General features: G+C 45.4%; 1 protein-coding gene across 4 annotated transcripts in view; it reads right to left on the bottom strand.

Annotated features, from left to right (window-relative positions):
• The window catches only part of LOC126417220 (PH and SEC7 domain-containing protein-like), an 826,610-nt gene that overhangs the window by 389,156 nt on the left and 410,323 nt on the right, over nucleotides 1-27,131 (bottom strand). The gene's annotated exons all lie outside the window — the stretch shown is intronic.

Below are 27,131 nucleotides of genomic sequence, written 5' to 3'. Positions count from 1 at the left end.
ATTGAACAGTTTTGCAGTGGTAAGCCGGTATAAGAAAAACATTGTCTTTAGATCATCGCTTTGTAATTCAACACATATTGATAACACAATTGTAACTGAATGTATTGAACAGCTGGCATGTGTTTCTTGATGGTAGATTTATTATTAAATGTTACTCCCATCAGTGAGAAAATAAAAAGAAACGCTTTACTGTCTGATGTTGCGACGTGACTACAGTTCACAATTCCGCTCCTTTCTTTATCTACTTTCATATGACTGCACTTCTGTCAAGATGAAATGAGAACAATGACGTAAAAAGGATTTAATACCAACAAATAGATGCCATCCTTGCAGCTTGATCCAGCAGTACAAGGTAATAACTTGGAACCGTTCGAAATGCTTGATGCAGTAAGTTTTCTTTGTGACACAGCAAAGAACACTGGACTAATGTTATTCACATTAGAAGTGACTTGGCTGATTAAACGAACAAATAAGGAGTTTGGTCCACATAATTTGTGTGGGAAGGTGCGGGTCCTCACCCTCAGGAAAATAAAAATCATCGTGTAAATCCTTTATTGTGGTGGCTCGCTTTAAGAGGAACTTGTGAACTGGCAGAAGTTGACGTACAAATTCTGGGCGCACAAGTTGCATCTGCTGCTATAGAGCGTTTCTCCAGCACTTTTGGATGGATCCACAGTTAAAAAAAAAAAAAAAAAAAAAAAAAAAAAAAAAAAAAAAAAGAGAGCTGCAAAACTAACCTACCTCTAATATAACTGAAAGTTGATGAATGGAGCAGAAACACGATGCAGCCTGTTGACCCGATGGATAACCCACACTGAAATGTTCAAGCAAAGACAAAATGGAAGGGAACCCAGTAGTCAGCGAGGAATCAGATTCAGGACGATCTGAGGCAGAGTCGGAACTTCATGGTTCTTCTTCAGCTTATGATGATCAAGAAACTGATTAAGAACACTTTTTTAAATTGTTTGCCATAGTACAGTATATGTAAAAATTCTGTCCATAGGCTAGCTACTTAATATAAACTGGGCTATACTTTACTTCAAAAATTACTTTTAAACATAAGTGTTGTTTTCTTTTTTTATTGTGCATTACCCCATGAAGTGATTTCGTTAAACATGTAAAAAGCTATGTTCACAGTGCAATTTATTTTCCCTAAAAACACCCTTAACTCCCAAGCAGCTTTTTCAATTTGGTTACCCAACCACTAAAGAAGCAGTGTTGCAAAACATCTTTCCCAAAACAAAATATCAGTTGAAATTTTTTTATAGTTTCACTTATAAATCTATAAAATGCATAAATTCCCGGACATTTATGAATTTTGGGCATTTCCCCCAACTGACCGACTGCTTAGCTGAGTGGTAACTTGCTTGCCTACCATGCAACGGGCCCAGGTTCGATTCCCGGCCTGGTTGGAGATTTTCTCCGCTCGCGGACTGAGTGTTGTGTTGTCCTCATCATCATTTCATTCTCATCATTGGCACTCAAGTCGCCCAATGTGGCATCGACTGAAATATAACTTGCACTGAGCGGCCGAACTTCCCCGGATGTGGCCTCCAGGCCAACAATGCCACACGATCATTTCATTTCATTTGCCGCAACTTACAAATGCACATGCATTTTACGCCACTAATCCTACTTAAACAACTTCTTTCTCGTGCATACGCAGTCCAGGCCGTGCAGTTCCTCCTCCCAGCGGATTACAATACTCGTTATGACTTCGCTTTTGCCGTACTAGTTGAGACTGAGGAGGATGATGACTATCTGAAACGTGTCCTTTCCTCAGAAAAGGCCACTGTTCATTTGGAAGGTGTTGTCAACAGATACAACGTTAAGATCTGGGGGACCGAGAATCTCCACGCTGTGTCTGAGACCACCAGCCAGACCTAAGCTGAACGTGTCGTGCGGTATTACGCACAATGAAATCATATGACGACATTCACAGCCAACATCTTTCTTGATATGTTGTAGTTATCTGTTGAGCTACTACAGATTCAGGGCATTCCGGACTTAATTATCCAACATTCAGGACTTAATTATCCGAAAAGATGGTGCGCCACCTCATTGGGGTTATATGTTCGTGTCTATTTGGATACAACATTTCCGGGACGATGGATCGATCGTATCACCGGACGTAACACGATGAACTTCTTCCTTTGGGGTTGTGGGGCCAGATTTACCAAACACCAGTGAACGACACCGCACCATTATGGCGCAGAGTTACTGACGTCATAACATTCATCACTAAATGTTTCCCAAAACCTGGGTGGATCTAGAATATCGCCTACATATCCTTCGTGCAACGAAAGCAGCACACGTCGAAATTTATTAAATGCATGTGTGTACACAAAAACCTGAATATGTTACCTGCACTTTGAGATAAAAGATGTGTCATACTTTCTGCCTTGTGCACACTTGTACACTACTGGCCATTAATCCACCAAGAAGAAATGCAGATGATAAACGGATATTCATTCGACAAACATATTGTACTAGAACTGATATGTGATTACATTTTCACGCAATTTGGGTGCATAGATCCTGAGAAATCAGTACCCAGAACAACCACCTCTGGCTGTAATAACGGCCTTGGTATGCCTGGGCATTGAGTCAAACAGAGCTCGGATGCCGTGTACAGGCACAACTGCCCATGCAGCTTCAACATGATACCACAGTTCATCAAGAGTAGTGACTGGCGTATTGTGACGAGCCAGTTGCTCGGCCACCATTGACCAGACGTTTTCAATTGTTGAGAGATCTGGAGAATGTGCTGGCCAGGGCAGCAGCCGAACATTTTCTGTATCCAGAAAGGCTCGTACAGGACCTGCAACATGCGGTCGTGCATTATCCTACTGAAATGTAGGGTTTCGCAGGGATCGAATGAAGGATAGAGCCACGGGTCGTAACACATCTGAAATGTAACGTCCACTGTTCAAAGTGCCGTCAATGCGAACAAGAGGAGACCGAGACGTGTAACCAATGGAACCCCATATCATCACGCCGGGTGACACGCCAGTATGGCGATGACGAATACACGCTTCCAATGTGCGTTCACCGCGGTGTCGTCAAACACGGATGCGACCATCATGATGCTGTAAACAGAACCTGGATTCATCCGAAAAGATGAGGTTTTGCCATCCGTGCACCCAGGTTCGTCGTTGAGTACACCATCGCAGGCGCCCCTGTCTGTGATGCAGCGTCAAGGGTAACCGCAGCCATGGTCTCCGAGCTGGATAGTCCATGCTGCTGCAAACGTCGTCGAACTGTTCGTGGAGATGGTTCTTGTGTGGCTGCACGATCCATTACAACCGTGCGGATAAGATGCCTGTCATCTCGACTGCTAGTGATACGAGGCCGTTGGAATCCAGCACGGCGTTCCGTATTACCCTCCTTAACCCACCGATTCCAATTGGATCTCGACCAACGAGAACAGCAATGTCGCGATACGATAAACCGCAATCGTGGTAGGCTACAATCCGACCTTTATCAAAGTCGGAAACGTGATGGTACGCAACTCTCCTCCTTACTCGAGGCATCACAACAACGCTTCGCTAGGCAACGCCGGTCAACTGCTGTTTGTGTATGAGAAATCGGTTGGAAACTTTCCTCATTCCAGTACGTTGTAGGTGTCGCCACCGGCGCCAACCTTGTGTGAATGCTCTGAAAAGCTAATAATTTGCATACCACAGCATCTTCTTCCTGCCGGTTAAATTGCGCGTCTGTAGCACGTCATCTTCGTGGTGTAGCAATTTTAATGGCCAGTAGTGTATATTGATGACGTACCTCAGGGTTCTTTTTGCCGGAACATATTGTAAGTAGCTGTATTTTTTTTTTTTTTTAATTTGTAATCCTAATGCTGTATTACGGAAACAGGGGCTGATTATATCTCATGTGTAGGGAAATGATATTCAAAACAGGGAACTGGCTACGTCGATCAAATAAAAACACGATCCATCTGAAGATCAAGGTGTTAGTCCTCGAAAAGCGTCGTGGTAGAAAATAAAAAGTGACTGACCTTTTATTGTTATAAACAGTCACATTTTTCTAACCGCAGTCCACCTTGGACGACATAAAGCGTAAGCGCCGCCATACGCTGCAGCTAGCAGAAATATGGACAAACTAGACAAATAACTGGAAACTAATGCTTTATCAGAAAGTCTAATTTGCAGACTATTTCGTAAACATGATATTTATGGAGTCCTTGTCTATAGTCTCATTTAAATTAATCAGCTTTACCTCAGTCAGTACCACTCTCCTACTTTCCGAACTACAAGTGGAATTCAAACTGCGTACGTGGATAGCTCAGTTGGTAGAGGATTTATCCGGAAAAGGCAAAGGTCCAAGCCTCGGTCCAACACTGTTTTAAAGTTTCCAAATTAGCGCACATTCCGCTGCAGAGTGTATAATTAATTCTGCCAACTGTAATATGTCACCATATTTGCAAAAGTATTTCTTTGTGCTAATCGCAAGAAAAATATTGTGCGAAGCCAACTAACGGTCAGTAACCTTGCACTTTTCATTGCCGGTAGAAGGGGAAACTACATAGCGCTAAACATATCGGTAGGCCAAACAAAGTGGTGTCGTTGAGGCTTGGAAGATAGAAAAGAAAAGACAAACCTAGCGGATATGAAAAGGGAGGACTATCCTTTAATGCTAGACAACAGTAAATGTGAAGCAGAGACGATTTCGTGATGCGTAAACATTTCTGTGATTCAAGGTTTTGAAGAGTAGAAAGAAATGCGAGGGCTATTCGGAAAGTGAGGTCCGATCGGTCGCGAAATGGAAACCACAGTGAAAATCAAAAATGTTTTATTTGCCAGTTTGCTACACGTCCCAGCTACTTCTCTACAGAGTCGCTGTTCCAACATAGACTTCAGTCGTAGAGTTGTACCAACTTTGTAATACCCTCGTCATAGAAGGCAGCCAATTGTGCTTTGCGACACTTCTCTATGCTGGTCTGCAGTTCGTTGTCTGTGCGAAAATGTTACCTTCATAGTCAACGGTTCATGTGAGCAGAGACGAACATCAGAGATGTATGATGGGTGATCAACAATTCCCAATGAATACTCTGCGGCGGCTTCGTCAATGGTCCTGCAATGTGCGGCCGAGAATTGACATGAAGAAGGAAACACTGACAGGTACGTTATCTGTGAGTGTATGAAATCAGGCGAAATCTCGCAGCGGGCTCCCATATGTGGCGGGAGACATTATTATTCTAGGCATCTTTACGTACTCTTTGTGTGCTCAGAAGTGAACAGAGCGACGTAACGCGATCTATAGGCATATTAGAGACGCTGCTCGACACATCTGTGCAAAGCTTCATTGCTGTCGTTTCCATTTCGTGCCCTAACGGACATTACTTTTCGAATAGCCCTCGAAAAATTCTCAGACATATTTATGGATCAGGGACTACTTCAATAGACATACAAAATAACAAATCGATTTATTATAATTTCTAAAACCGCACCATTCATTTATAAACACCCTGTACTAGATATATGGGAAGACCAATGATAAAGATTCCCAAACACGTTGAGAAATTGTGAAGTGTGTTAAAGTGTCTAAAACTACAGTTTTTTCTGTCCAACACGTGAGATTGTGCATTTACGAGTCATGGGCCTATACCCATCAGATTGCTGTAGAACAGGGAAAAGCCACCAAGAGGTAGTGAAAGTTGCCTGAAGGAATACCAGATCACATAACATCCGAGTATTCCGTACATTCTCAGGTGATCAGTGATGGAAGACAGGCATAGATTAGTCCAAACATAAGTAGAACCGTCAAAGATAAAGATGCTTGGAGTATACTTCAAAGCACAGCAGAAACCGTGCGTAAGAAAGCTCAGTGACATTCGTAGGAAATTAAACCAAGTGCTGTACTATGAATGACAGATACAAATCTAGCAAGTTTTGCGGTGGCTACTTGCAATCCAATAATCGTACATAATAAGCCAGTGGAGAGGCACGAATAACAGGGTCGTCGATAGACAGCTTGCATCTTCTATGATTTGACCCCTAGCGTGCTAAATGCCATTAATACTGCAATGATCGCAGCAGTGTATGTTATGTTCTCGCTGTCTGTTTAGTAGTAAATTTAAACTGGTTGTGGTATCGTGTTACAAAATGAAGTAGAACAAAAAGTAGTGTTAGTAACGTTTAGTATTTCTCCGTAACAAGGCTGGAAGTCCACCTACTGTGGAGAAAGGGGGGTTAATGTAGATAAATTGATAATAAAAAACTATTCATATAAAATAGGAGTACAACGTTATGCAAAATGAATGGTAGTAGTCGTAGTATTTTAGTATTTTGTGTGTGTGTGTGTGTGTGTGTGTGTGTGTGTGTGTGTGTGTGTGTCCTGTGACGATGCTGACCGGTTACAGAGACGTCTGCTGGAGTGGAGTGGCCGAGCGGCGCTCCTAACTAGCGCCCGCGCCGTAGAGTATTTATGAGGCTCAGCAGGGAGGCAGGACAGGGCGGCGGGCGCCTTTTAGCGACACGCTACGCCTCCCAGTATCAACAGGTCGCCTGTCGCGTGTCCGCGTACAATCACGGGCAGGCATCTTCCGCTGCATCTTTTACAGGCCTGTTTGTCCACACCAGCCGTCAATAGGCGTACACTGCTGCTCCGGAGGGAGGCCGATTATCGCTTTGTAGTCTCCACAACAAGTCGGATCTGGCAGAGGCAGAATGGTGACTGTACGTTACGCTCCCCTCTTCCAGGGTACCCCTCGGCGTTCCAGCAGAAGGCTGCAGTACTGCAAGGCTGCGCCGCCGCAGCAGCAGCCCTGAACACCAGTGCTGATCCGCCGGCTGATGCTTACCTGGAAACAAGAAACCCGCAACCTTAGTACAGGCCAGCCGAACACTTTGCACAACATTATTGATAAGTTCACATGCCCGTCCCATCAATCTCAGACATCTGACCTAACCATACCCGTCGTTTAACGAAGTGTACCATTTGTATAGGTTCTCGCGCTGAGCAGAATAAAAATATGCGTTAACATATAGAACCACTTGGATGTTTGTACGAAGGGTGCTCTAAAGCAGAAGGAATACTCCAAGACAAAACTGGCTCAGATATCTTCTAGCAAATAAACACTGATATCAATACTAAGGTTCCAATTTATCTAAAACTAGCGATCCAGCCTGGTTTCGCATCGGTAGAACTAAGAATCTACGGCCGGGAGACTTCTAAATTACATACCCCCGCCAGAAATCGTGAATCAATGTATATATTAGTGAAACCGTACCAAAATCCCTACAGTAGTTCCTGAGACTTGTTTTCACATACACACTGGAAAACAGGGCAGAGGACTTGTAAAATGTAGTGAGGTCAAGAATAGCTTCCATTCAATATATCAGTACATTGTTACATACACATCGAAATGTGTATGAGATTCCTCTAAGGAGTCTCGGTCTAGTTACACGATGCGATCAAAAGTATCCGGACACTCCCAATTTCATATTCGGTGTATTGTGCTGCTATCTACTGCCAGGTACTCCACATCAGCGACCTCAGTAGTCCTTATACATCGTGAGAGAACAGAATGGGGCGCTCCGCGGAACTCACGGACCTCGAACATGGTCAGGTGTTTGGGTGTCACATGTGTCATACGTCTGTACGCGAGATTTCCACACTCCTAAGCATCCCTACGTCCACTGTTTCCGATGTGATAGTGACGTGGAAACGTGAAGGGACACGTACAGCACAAAAGCGTACAGGTCCACCTTGTCTGTTGACTGGCAGAGATCGCCGACAGTTGAAGAGGTTCGTGATGTGTAATAAGCAGACATCTATCCAGACCATCACACAGGAGTTCCAAACTTCATCAGGATCCACTGCAAGTGCTATGACAGTTAGGCGGCGGGATGTGAGAAAACTTGGATTTCATGGTCGAAAGGCTGCGCATAAGCCACACATCACGCCGGTAAATGCCAAAGGACGCCTCACGTGGTGTAAAGAGGGTAAACAATGGACGATTGAATAGTGGAAAAACGTTGTGTGGAGTGACGAATCATGGTACACAATGTGGCGATCCGATAGCAGGGTGTGGGTATGGCAAATACCGGGTGAACGCCATCTGCCAGCGTGTGTAGTGCCAACAGTAGAATTCGGAGACGGTGGTGTTATGGTGTGGTCATGCTTTTTATGGAGGGGGCTCGCACCCCTTGTTTTGGGTGGCACTATCACAGCACAGGCCTACATTCAAGTTTTAAGCACCTTCTTGCTTCTCACTGTTGAAGAGCAATTCGAGGAGGGCGATTACATCTTTCAACACGATCGAGCACCTGTTCTTAATGCGCGGCCTTTGGCGTACACGACAATAACATCCCTGTAATGGACTAGCCTCCACAAAGTCCTGACATGAATCCTATAGAACACCTTTGGGATGTTTTGGAACGCCGACTTCGTGCCAGGCCTTACCGACCTACATCGGTACCTCTCCTCGGTGCAGCACTCCGTGAAGAATGGACTGCATCCTCGAAGAAACCTCCCAGCACCCGATTGAACGTATGCCTGCGAGAGTGGAACCTGTCATCAAGGCTGAGGATGGGCCAACACCTTATTGAATTCCAGCATTACCGATGGAGGGCGTCACGAACTTGCAAGTCATTTTCAGCCAGGTGTCGGTATACTTTTGATCGCATAGTGTAGCAGCTTTGCTTGTTAATGACGCAAGAATTTCGGGTTGCTTTCCATCAAATACAACATAGTTTTTTGTTGCAGATAGATCTGGAATGGTGTCAGTTCAGCCACACGACTCCGAAGTGAGATTTCTTTAGTAGAACAATTAGAATTACTGGCACACAATCTGCCATTTGTAGGGTAAAATTTGAGGGCTTGCACCAATCTGGGAGGCACCAGACTTTTATTTGGTTTCCATTTTTGACACGGCAATGAGACATGGACTCATCACGTCAAAATCAACCTAAAAGTGAAGGTTCCCGAGCGACCAGCAGCAAAAGAAACAGATCAGGGAGAAACTGGTGAGTGTAATGAACGTGGGACAGACATATAGTCAGACGAGAGAGTGGTAAGAGGGTCAATGCAGCGCTCTTTGCGGATTCCAGGAGACAAGAGAAGACCGAGACGATGCCGTTAGTGGAATCTGCGCGACGACATAGGAAAATGATCATACGCTCCACTACTCAGACGAGAGTAACGAAGTCTAGCTGGCATCCTTGTTTCGTTCAGAGCCTCCATCGTTTGCTTAAGTTTTTTCAGAGCTGAAGTATACATAACAAAGTCATCTGTAAGTCTAAAGTGGTTCATACAAGTTGTGTTTATGCGTATTCCTTTTTCATCCAAGTTCAACGGTTTTGAAGATCTCTCTAAAACCCGAAGAAAATAGTTTTGGTGAAATGGAGCTCCCTTGCTTCAATTCTGGACTTTCCAGTCTCTTGTTTTCTTCATATTGAAGCTGTAGCAATGTTGTACATATTCAACAAACTGATGTATGTAGATTTTTTTTCCTTCGGTCTCAAGTGCCACCAGTACATATTTTATAGTGACAGAATCAAACGCTATGTTACCCAAAACAATGCGGAAGCTGACTTTCGCTGCCCCTTTGTGTACTTTCGTTAGGCTTTACTGTGACTGTTATTAATGTCGAATGAAACAACAAGTCACAAGTTATTTATTTCCACGACGCATTTCAGAGGTTTAAAACTTCCATGTGAATTGATTTACATTAATTAATACTACACATGTGTTGTGTTCCCGACTGAGAGATAACCTGTAGCATTGTCTAGTAGAAGACCAAAACAGAAATACTATTTTAGGATGAGACTCACAAGTTTTGTGAAGGTCTTGGTTTGAAAGGATGAGGGAAAATATAATGTCAAAGTAAAAATACCTGGAGTAGACAGAGGCTCGTTTTTCTATCGTGTTACGTCAATACACCAACAAACTTAGTAAACACTGAAGATCGCGTCTAGAAGACGAACAGAAAAACAAGTTTCACCCCCCCCCCCCCACACACACACACACACTTCGTTATCCGAGTTGCTGGACATAGCGATCATGTGTGCGTGAGGTGTGCTTGTGTTTGCGCGCGCGTGCGTGCGTGTATGTTTTTCCTCCACTTCTGTCCTTTTCTGAAGAACGCTTCGGCCGAAAGCTAAGTGTGTAATAGTCGTTTTCGTTGTGCCTACCTGCAACTCAAATTGTCGTCCTTACGGTGAATAGCAAACTATCCTTTTCGTTATATTATTGATATTCCAATCTGGAGTTTCCATTGTCAGTTACTTTGTACAGATCCTGGTGACTTAAATATGTACGAAGTACGGCCTACGTTACGTAAAAACGACAAAAAAGGAGGACAGGACTATAAAAGTTGAAGACGACAAAAAGAGAGCCTGTGACCATAAGAGACGTTTAAAAATCCTTTGAGACTTGTTCCACGGTACTTTTTGTTTGCTTGTTACATGTTCTTCATATATTAGATTCTAGACGCCATCAGTGCTACCTTCAGTGTTAACAAATTGTGACAGTGTATGGGACTCAACACGATGGAAATAGAGCCTGTGATCACTGGTTTTATTTTTTACTTTTTATACACTCCTGGAAATTGAATTAAGAACACCGTGAATTCATTGTCCCAGGAAGGGGAAACTTTATTGATGTATTCCTGGGGTCAGATACATCACATGATCACACTGACAGAACCACAGGCACATAGACACAGGCAACAGAGCATGCACAATGTCGGCACTAGTACAGTGTATATCCACCTTTCGCAGCAATGCAGGCTGCTATTCTCCCATGGAGACGATCGTAGAGATGCTGGATGTAGTCCTGTGGAACGGCTTGCCATGCCATTTCCACCTGGCGCCTCAGTTGGACCAGCGTTCGTGCTGGACGTGCAGACCGCGTGAGACGACGCTTCATCCAGTCCCAAACATGCTCAATGGGGGACAGATCCGGAGATCTTGCTGGCCAGGGTAGTTGACTTACACCTTCTAGAGCACGTTGGGTGGCACGGGATACATGCGGACGTGCATTGTCCTGTTGGAACAACAAGTTCCCTTGCCGGTCTAGGAATGGTAGAACGATGGGTTCGATGACGGTTTGGATGTACCGTGCACTATTCAGTGTCCCCTCGACGATCACCAGTGGTGTACGGCCAGTGTAGGAGATCGCTCCCCACACCATGATGCCGGGTGTTGGCCCTGTGTGCCTCGGTCGTATGCAGTCCTGATTGTAGCGCTCACCTGCACGGCGCCAAACACGCATACGACCATCATTGGCACCAAGGCAGAAGCGACTCTCATCGCTGAAGACGACACGTCTCCATTCGTCCCTCCATTCACGACTGTCGCGACACCACTGGAGGCGGGCTGCACGATGTTGGGGCGTGAGCGGAAGACGGCCTAACGGTGTGCGGGACCGTAGCCCAGCTTCATGGAGACGGTTGCGAATGGTCCTCGCCGATACCCCAGGAGCAACAGTGTCCCTAATTTGCTGGGAAGTGGCGGTGCGGTCCCCTACAGCACTGCGTAGGATCCTACGGTCTTGGCGTGCATCCGTGCGTCGCTGCGGTCCGGTCCCAGGTCGACGGGCACGTGCACCTTCCGCCGACCACTGGCGACAACATCGATGTACTGTGGAGACCTCAAGCCCCACGTGTTGAGCAATTCGGCGGTACGTCCACCCGGCCTCCCGCATGCCCACTATACGCCCTCGCTCAAAGTCCGTCAACTGCACATACGGTTCACGTCCACGCTGTCGCGGCATGCTACCAGTGTTAAAGACTGCGATGGAGCTCCGTATGCCACGGCAAACTGGCTGACACTGACGGCGGCGGTGCACAAATGCTGCGCAGCTAGCGCCATTCCACGGCCAACATCGCGGTTCCTGGTGTGTCCGCTGTGCCGTGCGTGTGATCATTGCTTGTACAGCCCTCTCGCAGTGTCCGGAGCAAGTATGGTGGGTCTGACACACCGGTGTCAATGTGTTCTTTTTTCCATTTCCAGGAGTGTATTTTCATTCGTCTTTTCAAAGACGTCTGTAAGTCTCTGAGACACGTGCTGAAAGAGCGATTATGTCTTTTTGACAACGCCACATCGAGCGAGGTGGCGCAGTGGTTAGACACTGGACTCGCATTCGGGAGGACGACAGTTCAATCCCGCGTCCGGTCATCCTGATTTAGGTTTTCCGTGATTTCCCTAAATCACTCCAGGCAAATGCCGGGATGGTTCCTCTGAAAGGGCACGGCCGACTTCCTTCCCCAACCTTCCCTAATCCGATGAGACCGATGACCACGCTGTCTGGTCTCCTTCACCAAACAAACAACCAACCAACCAACAACGCCACACGTTACCTCAACGAAGTGCACAACACGAACTGATGTATTAACCCACACAAATTCTCGTGACGAGGGAGCATTAAACCTCTGAACGTGTTACGTAAATTCAGTAGATAAACTGTGACCGGCAACGGTAAACTTGCTGTTTCATCGATAGCTGTATCCACTTTTAAAACCAGTTCTCTCTTCTTCCTAGTTAAAGCTGAAGTTTTCTCACGACGATTAGTAAGTATTTGCAACAATTACAGCATTCTTCTCACCATATGGTATCGTCATGGTATGCAAACACTCCGTGATTAACTATACAAGTTTCGCTTCCACCACCTCTCCCCCTGGTTTTAATCATGGCAACTCGTTACTTCCCTGAAGATTTTGTACACAGGTTTGAGTATATCGATCAAAAGTGTTTCATTCCGGACGGGCCGACACCTTTGCGACCGGCCCTTCAGGAATGTAGCCAACTAAGCAGAAAATTAGGTGTCGATTCATCAGGACGGATATTGGCGAGGCGCAGAGTGAGACGTACGTTAGCGCGCGCTTGCGCCCCCAGAGAGATGGAAGAGAAGCGAGGGACCAGCAGCAGCGTCCACGCTGAAGAGCGACGCCCGGGCTGCTAATGGCGCCTGTAGCTGATTTTGGAAACGCCATCGACCCAGAAGCGTCAGCCGCGCCTCATTTCCGCTGGTGCGTTCGCAGCGATACAGGAGACGCGTCTGCGAACGTACGGCCTAAGCGCTACTCTCGTGTTCTGCACGCCGTCCACTCTGCTGAAGTTATTTTAGGTCTACTGAACTGATGTTTCGGTCTGATTTGGTGCTATCCTCCACGATCTCCTCTCGAGTGTCAATCTCTTCAGTGCTGAGATCCACTTCCACCCAACGTCTGCTTTGAGGTATTTCAATTTCTGTCATCCGCTGCAGTTTTTACCCTCTAGGGCTCCGTCTAGTATCATGGAAGTCACTCCCGTATGTCGTAACACACTCCGCATCATCTTGATCCTTCCTTCTGAACTTTCCACATATTCTGTTCCGCGCTGATACTGGCTTTTTTTCTTTTTGTCGCATTACTCGATTTATATTTTAATATCATTCAGCAGCAGTAAGCCTTAAATTTTTAGATCATTTTATAATTTTTTTAGGCTCAACATTTCACTTCCATACAATTCTGTGCTACAAACTCAAGTTTTCAGAAATTTCTTTTACAAATTAATGTTTACGTTCGATACTACAAGACTTCTTTTGTCCTCCTTGCTTTCTCCGTCATGTGTGATTTTCTTTCTAGGAAGCCGCATTTATTCACTTGGTCAACTACGTCAAGCTGAATTTCTATTTCAGTTTATCGCTTATTTCATTTTAGCTGCTCTTCAATATTTTCGTCTTTCCTTCACTTACTCTCAATCCATATTCTGTCTGGCCTCTCTCCATACAAATACACTTAGAAAAGACTTCCTGACACTTAAATCTATACTCGATGTTAACAAATTTCTCTTCTTCAGAAACGCTTTTCTTGCCATGGCCAGTCTACATTATACATCCTCCCTACTTCGACCATCATCAGTTATTTTGCTCCCCAAACAGCAGAACTCTTCTACTGCTTTAAGTGTCTCTTTTCCTAATCCAATTCCCTCAGCAACACCTGATTTAGTTACACTACATTCCATGATCTTCGTTTTGCTTTTGTTGATGTTCATCTTAAACCGTCCTTACAACACACTGTCCATTCCGTTCAACTGCTCTTACAGGTCCTTTGCTGTCTGTGACAATTACAATGTCATCGGCAAACCTCAAAGTCTTTATTTCTTTTAAATGGATTTTAATTCTTACTTCATTTTATTTCCGTTACTGCTTGCCCACAGCATAGATTGAATAACATCGGGGATAGGCTAAAACCCTGTCTCACTCCCTTCCCAACCACTGCTTCTCTTTTAGTGCCGCTCGGTACTTATAACTGCCATCTGGTTTCCGTACAAATTGTAAATAGCCTTTCGCTCCCTGTATTTTGCTCCTGCCACCTTCAGAATTTGAAAGACAGTATTTCAATCAACACTGTCAAAAGCTTTCTCTAAGTCTACAAATGCTAGAAACGTAGGTTTGCCTTTCCTTAATCTAGCTTCTAAGATAAGCAGTAGGGCGAGTTTGCCTCACGTGTTCCAATATTTCTACGGAATCCAAACTGATCTTCCCCAAGCTCGGCTTCTACTAGTTTTTCCATTCGTATGTAAAGAATTCGTGTCAGTATTTTGCAGCCGTGACCTATTAAACTGATAGTTCCGTAATTTTCACACCTATCAACACCGGCTTCCTTTGGGATTGGAATTACGGTATTCTTCTTGATGTCTGAGGGTATTTCGCCTGTCTCATACATCTTGTTTACCAGACGGTAGAGTTTTGTCAGGGCTGGCTCTCCCAAGGCTATCAGTAGTTCTAATGGAATTTTGTCTACTCCCGGAGCCTTGTTTCGACTTAGGTCTTTCAGTGCTGTGTCAAATTCTTCAGGCAGTATCATATCTCCCATTTCATCTTCACCTACGTCCTCTTCCATTTCCATAATATTGCCCTCAAGTACATCGCCCTTGTTAGACCCTGTATGTACTCCTTCCACCTTTCTGCTTTCCCTTCTCTGCTTAGACCTGGTTTTCCACCTGAGCTCTTCATATTCATACAAGTGGTTCTCTTTTCTCCACAGGTCTCTTTAATTTTCCTGTAGGCAGTGTCTATCATACTTCAAGTGATATACTTCTCTCTATCTTACAATTTGTCCTCTAGCCATCCCTGCTTAGCCATTTTGCACTTCCTGTCGATTTCATTATTGAGACGTTTGTATTCCATTTTGCCTGCTTCATTTACTGCATTTATATATTTTCTCCTTGCATCAATTACATTCAATATCTCTTCTGCTACCCAAGGGTTTCTACTAGCCCTCGGCTTTTTACCTACTTGACACTTCGCTGCCTTCACTATTTCATCTCTCAAATCTACCCATTCTTCTTCTATTGCATTTGTTTCCCCTGTTTTTGTTAATCGTTTAGTAATGCTCTCTCTGATACTCTCTACAGTCTCTCGTTCTTTCAGTTTATTCAGGTCCCATCTCCTTAAATTCCCACCTTTTTGCAGTTTATTCCGTTTTAATCTACAGTTCATAACCAATATATTATGGTCAGAGTCCACACATCTGTTCCTGCAATGGTCTTACAATTTAAAACCTGCTTCCTAAATCTCTGTCTTGCCATTAAGTAATCTATCTGAAACCTTCCAGTATCTCCACGACTCTTCCACCCATACCTTCTTTCATTATTTTTAAGCCAAGTGTCAGCTATGATTAAGTTATGCTCTGTGCAAAATTCTACCAGGTGGCTTCCTCTTTCATTCCTTACCCCCATTTCATGTTCACCTACTACTTTTCCTTCTCTTCCTTTTCCTACTATCGTATTCCAGTCCCCCATGAATATTAAATTTTCGTCTCCATTCCCCATCTGAATAATTACTTTTATCTCATCATACGTTTTTCAATCTCTTCGTCGTTTACGGCGCATATCATATAACACCTGTTCTAGTTATTGAACACTGCAGTAAGTTTTTTTATAATTATTACAGAGAGATCCAGGTTCTCTCAAAGAGCTGAGCTACCGCGCCGGCTAGCACTTGACCAACATGAAGTCCAACTTCCGGCACCTACGCACAGATACATCAGTTACATTATAGACGCATAAAACTTTTCTTGCAATTTTCTCAGAATTGCCACAGCAGTGCACCGTATACTTGCACATTATGTTACTTAAAAGCTTACTAAATGTGTACAAAGACTCAAATAAATTCATGACACCAACGTCGTGGCCTCCCCTTGTAAGAGTAACCATCCGGAGAGACCTAATGTTGAATGACCACATAAAGCAAACTGTAGGAAAAGATGTCAGCCTGAGATTCACAAAAATAATCTTAGGTAAATGTAATTCGTCTACGAAATAAGTGGCTTCCGAACACTTGTTCGATCGATTCTTGAGTACAGCCTATCAACCTGGGACCTTTACCCTTACTAGATTGGACTAGTAGAAGAGAGAAATAAAATCCGCCGGAAAGTGGCACGTTCCGACGCGGTTATTATTTAATCGGCGCCACAGTATTTACGGAGATGCTCAACAACCTCCAGCGGCTTTTGAGTGTCATGTAGCATTAAACTCCAGCAACCAACGATACATGAGACATTGAGTACACCACCGAAATGTCTGTTAGAAAATATCCGAGACATTCCATTCCGGGAAATGTTGATGAACTCATTACTTCCTCCCGTACAGATCACGCGAAATGATCGCAACTAGAAAGCCCCAAAAATTATAGCTAATACGGAGTTTTACCAATAATTGTTCTTTCCCCCTCTTTCGTGACTGGTATATATTCCCAAGTTCTTAATTTCTCCTAATCTCCTTTAACCCTAGAACACTAGAGGGGGGAAGGGGGTAGGAATGTTACATTGTTACTAAACCATTGTGAATTTTACTACCTCATATTTTATTCAAAGTAAGTCATAATTCATGGTTTACGCGCTAGTTAATTGCAATAATGTCTCGAATGGTACGTCATATACAAAAATAAATATAAAAGCTCCTGTTCTACACCCTATGCTGCCAATACCAGACTGGTGTTAACAGCGAATTTGTACCATCTGTACTCTTAGACTCTGCAATGGTTAAGTAATCTAGGTTTAAGTCTGGTACGTTGATTTTGCAACTGCGATCGTTACGATAAATGGGCTGCAGTTAAACTACCTACGCAAACATATACCTGGCTAGTCACGTCGGACTGATAGCTTAACATGTTGGCAGAAGCAGCAAGCTGAACGGGTCCCGTGAAGCTTTCCAGGTTTGTGGACACAACTTGGCCTGCTTTAATCTCTTTGCTCCAGTACATACGTACTCCTGTGTCCTGGCTGAGTTCCGTTATTGACTGCGGCGGAGATATGAGCAAAGACACTGGAAGAAGAATATGTGCACATCTGCCACTGATAGCGACATCGTTGTACAACTGACTCAGCACGTGCAACTTTAGTGGCAGTAGTCCGAAAGGAAGGCCTCCATTTGATCCCTTTTAGAGTTGTGCAGTTGGTTGTAGGAAGCACGAGTGCCGCACTGTGGCACGGTTGCGTGCTTGCTTCACACGTTTACACCGCACTGGGCCCTCTGGCTGTGAACATTCTCTATTAAAGGGCAAACACAGATGGCGCTCTGGTAGCTATGCCATTACTCTGCACGTTGGCGGACGACGCTGAAACTATTATCAGTACAACTATTAAGCGCCAAATGGCATATGCCGTCATCGGGTCAAAATCGACATCGATTTTCCAAGTGTACTATTTTTTTTTTCTTTTTCAGCAGTGCAGTTGCGCAGTAAACTTCGATAGCATAAAATATTCTAGTCAAGTGGAGTCACAAAAAAGTGGGGTATTTCAGCGTCCACCCCAAAAAACTTTCGTGACAGCGGAACATTTTGGGGAAGAAAACAGGACTGACCTGGGAAAAAAGGACATGAGAGTGATGCGAGGCGAGGTTAAGACGGCGCCGTGGCAGAAAGGCGTGGTTGCGCTGCCAGGCCGGCTGGTATCGAGCCGCGGCCACGGCGAGCCACCTGTGGCGGGGCAGCGGCCGCACGCGTGTCCCGACCGCCACCGCATTGCGTACGCAGGTCGCGCTGTCGCCGCGGCGCGCTGCGCTGCGGTCAAGGGTGTGCGTGCGGCTGCTGCCGACCCACACCTAGACCCAGGCCCAGGCCTAGGGCTGCCGCTGCACGCGACCCGCGGTGCGCCGCGCTCTGCACTCCCTTTGTTCCCACTGCCGTCTGCGTCGTCAGCACAGGTTGACCCCACTCTAGGCCACGTACTGGATATTACTTGGAAGCAGTTGTTCGTCTACTTCTGCTCTGGCAGACTGTACCCACGAAAACGATTCTACCTGCTGCACGCGATTTGGTACGTAGGACATCCGCGACTGAGAGGCACGGTAATTTAGACAGATTCACTTCAGCTGTACTAATTATTTATACAAACCAAGACCGGTTTCGTGATATGCGGCGGACAGTTTCCGCCAACATGCAGGGATTGGATCTCTTGCACTGACTGACCCGAACGCATGTTGTGTGTTACCAAATGAAATAATTTCATACACGTGAAGACGGGATTTTAAAATCCCTAAGCCGTTCGTGGTTTGAATAAATAATCAGTATTACTGAAACGGGTCTCTATAAATTACCAAGATTCTATCTACACAAACGAGGACTGTAATAATGATTAGTAACAATAATAATAATTACAATTATTACACCCGCGCCGGCCGTTGTGACCGAGCGGTGCTAGGCGCTACAGTCTGGAACCGCGCGGTCGCAGGTTCGAATCCTCCCTCGGGTATGGGTGTGTGTGATGTCCTTAGGTTAGTTAGGTTTCAGTAGTTCTAAGTTCTAGGGGACTGATGACCTCAGAAGTTAAGTCCCATAGTGCTCAGAGCCATTTGAACCATTACACCCGTCTCCATAAGCGAGCTCTTCAATGCACGCCTTTGTGATGGCGCACTTCTCGGAGCTAACAAACACTAACACTATCCGAACAGGCCTCGCAGGCCTAACGGTACCGATCGGCCGCCGTGTCAAATGGTTCAAATGGCTCTGAGCACTATGGGACTTAACATCTGAGGTCATCAATCCCCTAGACTTAGAACTACTTAAACCTAACTAACCTAAGGACATCACACACATCCATGCCCGAGGCAAGATTTGAGCAAGCGACCGTAGCAGCAGCAGCGAGGTTCCGCACTGAAGCGCCTAGAACCGCTTGGCCACACCGGCCGGCGCATCGGCAATTATTCATGTCCATTTTCACCAACTGCGACATAATCGCATATACAAACAGTGATCCAATACTGTAAAATGCTTTTTTATTTCAGTCTCTGATCACAATATGAATTCTTTAGACGATGACCGGTTTCAGTCTGTATTGACCTTCCTCAGATCTTTTTTTACACAATGTCCTAAATTGATACGGCCATAATGGCATCGTCAAAACACATTTATATGTTATGGCGGTATCAATTTAGGACATGTGTAAAAAAGATCTGAGGATGGTCAACACAGACTGAAATAAAAAAGCATGCCTATTTTACCTACTATGACGATTTGGCTGTGTAGCCCTTCATTTTGGGTTACGTTTATTTCCGTGAGCATCACCGGATGCGTATAGGGGGGTGACATATGGTCACCACACTGTTCTCTTAGCCATTGTCAGTTTTCGTGACCGGTGTCGCTACTTCTCAATCAAGTAGCTCCTCGACTGGCCTCACAAGGGCTGAGTGCCCCCCACTCGCCAATAACACTCGGCAGACCCGGTCCGTGACCCAGCCACAAGCTAGCCGAACCCGACAGCGCTTAACTTCGGTGGTCTGACGGGGACGGCAAGGCCGTTGGCACTACTCGGAGGCAGGCAGTCCGATTGCTAAAGGTGGAAGACATTTTCATCGCCCGTATCTGGCCCACGGAGGCACAAGACTATAGTCGGCAGAGTCCTATGTTAAATTCGAAAACTGTACGCGGTGTCTCATGAGATGGATCTGTACATTAAGCTCGGCTGAACCTTTCGTGGTATCTGAGCGGAGTTGACTGTCGAGTGGATATTGAGACTGAAGTGGCGTTGAGCAGGGGACGTGGCCAGGACGAACGTCAAATGGAACAAAACCAATCGATGAAGCGGCGTCCGACCGAGTCACAGAGGCGACATCCAACAACATACGAGAAAAAACTGGATGTAGATAGCCCAGCCAAGACAGACATCGAAATATTTAGAAGGGTCGAATTTCTAGACGCTAAAGAAAATGTAGATGAACGCTGTGTGCCAGAACTTTATTTCACCCTCTTCGTTTTGTTTTAGCGTCAAAAACTACACAAATACAACACTATACTACATACGCACTCATCAAAGAACGGCCACATTTCAGACACAGTTCCCACATTTCGGAAAGAAAAGACTGTAAAAGAGGTCCTTTGACATTCAGCGGCCGGTCTCCCATGGAGCATCCCACTCAGCAAAGTTATAGGATATTTATTCACTCGTCATTACCATCATGTCGTAGTCGTCTCATTAATACGCAAAATACTCATTTCGATCTGCCACAATGACAACTAATAACGAAAACTCTAACATGCGGACGGGGTATACCTGGCATACGTGACACATGATGTGTTGCAAAGAGTATGCCGAGAATCCGGGCGACTGCCTTTCTTCCGCACTTTGTTACGGACTCGTATAAACTTCCCCCCCAACCCCCTACATCGATATAACGTCATTACGTCAACTCAAATTACCGTTACTGCACGTCCTACGGCATACTACATCTAAAATAACTTTACACTAGGGCAGGGAAATTGTGTCCTTCTCGTTTCTCCAATGGCACCATTTCTGCAACAAAACGCACACAGAGGCAAAAAATAAACAGGAAAGCACTGGAACTGCAAGCCACAATACGGAAGCACTGCCGTAAAACTGCGGACTCCGCAGTAAAAAAGATTTTCGCTGCTAATGGAAAAGGCGGAAGCACTCTTTTAACCAAACGGTCTGCCAGTAATGTGCTGGCTCCGTTACATTTCACTTCGTCTTTGTAACAGGTTTGAAGAAACAGCGAAGACAAAGCAAATTTCAGGATTATATTTACATCTCTTCTCGCGACATCGCTCTACATTTATCGCCTTTTAATGATCAGTCATCAACCACGTATATCATCACCACCACAAAACCTGAACCATAAGGGATGCAGTACAAAAATTATATGAAAATCATCTAGCGTACACCGTGAACAGGGAATAGGGTTGGGGTTGGGTTGTTTTGGGGAAGGAGACCATACAGCGAGGTCATCGGCCTCATCGGATTGGGGAAGGGAGGGGAAGGAAGTCGGCCGTCCCCTTTCAAAGGAACCATCCCGGCCTTTGCCTGGAGCGATTTAGGGAAATCACGGAAAACCTAAATCAGGATGGCCGGACGAGGGATTGAACCATCGTCCTCCCGAATGCGAGTACAGTGTCTAACAGGGAATAGGGGAAAACGGTTATACTTCTAGTGTATGTTAATTATGCAAACTTTTGACGTAGTTAACAAATTGCGGTCTCCAGTATCATTCAACACACTAAGTACAACCGCTGAAGGACAAAAAGGCAGAAACTTGGTTGCTATAAGATCAAAAACAGTCATGTTTCTGTGGAGCGTCTGAAGGGGAAATACAAGCACGGAACCAAAACTTTGCGTGGACAGAGACCAGTGTTGCAGTTGAAACACTGTAGCTGATTGGTCACACGTGCGTCTTACTGATGCAAAGTTTGCAAAGCCACAGGATCACAGTGCCTGCACAAAAGCGATAAACCACGTCGTGTCGATGGTGGGATAAGGAAACTGAATTCCATTAGCCCTCTTCGATACTTGCACGCAAGGCCAATCACGCGGGGCCTACAGCTCTAGCATGGTACGGTGCCCCTAAATAAGTACTTACTTTTTTTAACATGTACGTTTTTTACTTCCACATTATCTGTGAAGATAATATTTAACAAAATTTTATTTCACTGCATATGCAATGCACACAGATTTTTGAACCAGACACTAAAGTTACCCATCACAGCTGATATTAATGCCTTATCACACAGGAAGAGAAACCAATGCTTAGAAAAATAAATAGTTTAATGTCACCCCATGTTTTGTGTTCCTTCCCCAGCGGCGTTACCTGAATATCCCTGGCAGAACCGGTACCTTGGGCGCCGTTTGTGTTTGTGGCGAGTGGAAAGAAATGAGGGAAGAGCAAATGAAAAGGGCAAGACGCAGAGCGAAGTAGGAGGGGGACGGGGAAAGGGAAGGGAAGGGAAGGGAAGGGAAGGGAAGGGAAGGGAAGGGAAGGGAAGGGAAGGGAAGGGAAGGGAAGGGAAGGGAAGGGAAGGGAAGGGAAGGGAAGGGAAGGGAAGGGAAGGGAAGGAAGAGGAAGAAGAAGAAGGTATTGTAGGTCATTAAAATGGGAAGGGATGGCAAAGACTTATGAAATATCGTAAAAAGATTTTCAGATCATTTATTTTAACAAACCTCTAGCGCACAATAAAATAAAACTTTCATTCTCTTTATGAACTATAAATCATTTGGCGTTTTCCGTGACGTGATTTTGTAATTTCAGGTGATTTAAATAACATAAGGAACGAGTTTGATGCAACGATAAGCTGCATGCTCACAACACACAAACAGTGTTGTTGGTACACTATGTGATCAAAAGTATCCGGACACCCCCAAGAACAAACGTTTTTCATCTTAGGTGCATTGTGCTTCTACCTACTGCCAGCTCTGCTATATCAGCGACCTCAGTAGTCATTATACATCGTGAGAGAGCAGAATGGGGTGCTCCGCGGAACTCACGGACTTCGAATGTGGTCGGGTGACTGGGTGTCATTTGTGTCATACGTCTGTACGCGAGATTTCCACACTCCTAAGCATCCCTACGTCCACTGTTTCCGATGTGATAGTGAAGTGGAAACGTGAAGGAACACGTACAGCACAAAAGCGTACAGGTCGACCTCGTCTGTTTGACTGACAGAGACCGCCGACAGTTGAAGAGAATCGTGATGTGTAATAGGTAGACATCTATCCCGACCATCACACAGGAATTCCAAACTTCATCAGCATCCACTGCAAGTGCTATGACAGTCAGGCGGGAGGTGAGAAAACTTTGATTTCATGGTCGAGCGGCTACTCATAAGCCACACATCACGCCAGCAAATGCCACACGACACCTCGCTTGGTGCAAGGAGCGTAAACATTGAACAGTGGAAAAACGTTGTGTGGAGTGACGAATCACGGTACACAATGCGGCGATCCGATGACAGGTTGTGGGTATGGCGAATGCCCGGTGAACATCATCTGCCAGCGCGTATAGTATCAACAGCAAAATTCGGAGGCGGTGGTGTTATGGTGTGGTCATGTTTTTCATGGAGGGGGCTTGCACCCCTTGTTGTTTTGGGTGGCACTATCACAGCACAGGCCTACATTGATGTTTTAAGCAAATTCTTGCTTCCCACTGTTGAAGAGCAATTCGAGGATAGCGATGGCATCTTTCAACACGATCGAGCAGCCGGCCGGGGTGACCGAGCGTTTCTAGGCGCTACAGACTGGAACCGCGCGACCGCTACGGTCGAAGGTTCGAATCCTGCCTCGGGCATGGATGTGTGTGATGTCCTTAGGTTAGTTAGGTTTAAGTAGTTTTGAGTTCTAGGGGACTGATGAACTCAGAAGTTAAGTCCTATAGTGCTCAGAGCCATTTGAACGATCGAGCGCCTGTTTATAATGCACGGCCTGTGGCGGAGTGGTTGCAGGACAATAACATTCCGGTAATGGACTGGCCAGCAGCAGAGGGTCCTGACCTGAATCCTATAGAACACCTTTGGGATGTTTTGAACGCAGACTACTTCTCAGATCGACATCAGTACCTCTCCTCAGTGCAGCACTCCGTGAAGAATGGGCTGCCACTCCCCAAGAAACCTTCCAGCACCTGACTGAATGTATGCCTGCGAGAGTGGAAGCTGTCTTCAAGTCCAAGTGGGCCAACACCATATTCAATTGCAGCACTACCGATGGAGGGTGCCACGAACTTTCAAGTCATTTTCAGCCAGGTGTCCGGAAAGTTTTCATCACATAGTGTATCTATTTACTCCCGCCACAGAGCTACTACTTGCGCGATCCAGGCCATAGTGAGCTTCAAGTATTCCACATGGCACAGGCACCCGCTAGCTACATCCTTAGTGGCGCAATGTTCTGGCCGGCTAGCGTTTATCTTTTAGCTTAATAGGAAGTCCGTACTTTTAGCGGTGGTGATTTTCAGACCGCACATGTCAACTACGTATATGCAAGAGAAGCGGCGAAAATGTAGAAATACTGAAACAAATGCTTTAGAGAAATGGATGTGAACAACAATATCCGTGCTACAGAAACTATGTTTAACAGATATGGTTGGTGGACCATTACAAACGGAATGACAAATTTTTATAACCGTTTTTTTACGTATACGAATGATTTTCAAAACGTACAATGATATTCGAAAGGTTTGACACCTAGCTAGTGTATTGACAGCATTATTTGGGTTTCTCGCTGAAGTCACGACGAGATAACAAAAATTAGGTAACTGTATTCATATTTCGACGAGAATGTGCAATGCAAATAAAGTTGTTCGCAGGCGGCAGACAGAACACGCCCTAAACACAAATGAAAATGCAAATGCAACATGTGTTACAATCCATTAAGTCTCAAGACACTAGTGGCCATTGAGAGAACAACCTGTCTGGAATCTACCAGCCGCGGTGCCATGTCACGTATTGCGCGGCACCTCCCACTGGAGGTTCGAGTCTTCCTTCGGGCATGGGTTTGTGTGTGGTGTTCTTAGTTTAAGTAGTGTGTAAGTCTAGGGACCGATGACTTCAGCAGTTTGGTCCCTTAAGAATTCACACACATGTGGGACCTACCAACCGTTTTATGACAACACTGCGCTTGTAGAGTGCTAAACAAATTTCCGGCGCACAGGTTTAATCAACTAGGAAGTTTCAAATCGACATACCATCAGTTGTGGAGTGAAGTATCATTTTGAAGCAATAGCTAGGCCTATGCTGCGGCCAAGCCACTTCTCCGCAATACTGTTTCTCCCGAGAGCGCTCTTCCTGGAACTCTGAGAATTTCTGTAAGGCTAGAAAAGTAGGAGAGTGGTACTGACGGACGTGAGGCTGTGAGGGCAAGTCGTAAGTCTAGCCTTGACGGCACAGTACTCAACAGCACTGCCCGCCTAAAGCACATCCACGCCTTCTACAAAGTTCTACCCCGCCACCAAGTTCCAAAACAACGTACTCCACACTGAAGACTCTAATATTCATTCTGAATGGTACTCGTAATTATTGCAGTAACTTTATACAAGTGGCAGTCAAAGGAAAACGAAACCGATAGAAAAAAAAGTAACTAAACTGTTCATATATGACAAGTAAACGCCAAAACTGTTAACACATTTATCCCACTGTGAGATAAAGTGGTCAGTGCCTTCATGGAAAAATGTATGCGCTTGCCTACCTGTCCGAAGCAAATCGAAGGCCACGTATGTCTTTCGTCATGTCTCCAAAAATAAGGAAATCACACACGGAGAGATCAAGACTCTTTGGGGGTTCTCGGCGAAACTTCCGCAGCGCAGTCGAAACAACAAGCACACAAGCATGATTACCTTTTGCTTGACTGCGAGGACTCGCTTCTCATTTACTTTCTGGTACATGTTGACAAAATTAACACACAGCGATATGTTGACACTTCAGATAAACTGAAGTGCCCCATTAAGTCCAAACGCCCAGGAATGCTGACGAAAGGCAGCATTCTGTTGCAGGAAAATGCCCGCCGAAGTCGCTGCCAACGTTATTTCACATTTGCTGCAGAAGTCTCGCTGGGAAGTCCTTGTACATCCTCCACTAAATAGAAGTGAATTACGTGGGAAGAATCCTTTACTCCGGTGGATGGCGGTTCAAATCCCAGTCTGGCGCTCCAAATTCAATTCTTCCGTGATATTCCTAAATCGCTTAAACCGAATGTTGGGGTGGTTCCTTTGAAAGGGCACTCCTAGGTTCCTTCCCGATCCTACTCCAGTACGAGTTTGTGCTCCCTCTTCAAAGACCTCGCCCTCGACGGGACGTTAAAACGTACTCTTCCTTCTTTTTAATCACATATTACTTCTAACAATTCGCCATACTGTTCTTTCCATTAATGAACAAGCCATCTAAAGTTGAAGAAGCATAAAGATAACAAAACCTCAAAATTTTTAAGCAACAAAAAGTAAAACACCGTAAAAAATTAAACTAACAGAAACCAAAACCGGAAATCCACGTTTTAACAGTTGTATATTGATAAGGGAATATACTGATGACGAGGAAAAATATAAATACCCACAATTATCTCCGGATACTGTAAAGAAATATTTTATTTCGCGAACTGCTCACTTGTAAATACTCACTGATCAGCCAGAACATAATGACCACTGACCAACTATCGATATAAACCCGTCCAGGCCATAGCAGCGTCACCTGGCGAGGAATGGCTGCTAATCAGACACACGCACGGTGCTTGTAGTATCTGTGACCGTGCTGCCCGTGTGCAGAATGGGGAAGGCGCGCGATCTACCTGAGTATCATCTAGGACAGACTGTGATGGCCCAGGGGCTTGGGACGAGCATTTGGGGAACTGCACGTCTCGCCGAGAGTGCTGTGGTGAGTGTCTTCCACACAAACTGACGTTCAGCCGACGTGGGGTTTGGTCGATCACCCCTCATTACCAGTCTCCGGCAAAACAGGACAGGTGGCGAACTGTCGCGGAACTAACATCAGACATTAATGCTGGGCAGAGTATAAATGTGACTCAACACACCGAAAACTCCTAACGATAGGCCTCTGCAGCCGACAACCCATGCATGTGCCAATGATGACACCACATCTTTCCCCCCCCCCCCCCCCCCAAATTACGACTGAATTGGACACGTGACCATCGGCAATGGACGTTGGCGCAGTGGCAAAGCGTTGCATGCCCTGATAAGTCCCAATACCCTCTTCATGATGCCGATGGAAGGGAGCGAATCCGTCATCTTCCATCCTTGATGCTTGTACTGCGGGACGGAGACAAGTTGGCGGCGGCTTCATTATCCTCTGGGGAACGTTAATGTGGGAATACATAGGTCCAGTGCAGCTCGCGGAGGGCACCAAGCCGGCCAAGGAGTATCATACACTGGTTCAGACCATGTACACTCCTGCATAACGTGGTG

The sequence above is a fragment of the Schistocerca serialis genome, chromosome 1 (genome assembly GCF_023864345.2).
Source record: "Schistocerca serialis cubense isolate TAMUIC-IGC-003099 chromosome 1, iqSchSeri2.2, whole genome shotgun sequence".
Classification (NCBI taxonomy): domain Eukaryota; kingdom Metazoa; phylum Arthropoda; class Insecta; order Orthoptera; family Acrididae; genus Schistocerca; species Schistocerca serialis.
The sequence above is the reverse complement of the archived record's forward strand: the minus strand, read 5'-3'. Positions and strand labels throughout refer to the sequence as shown.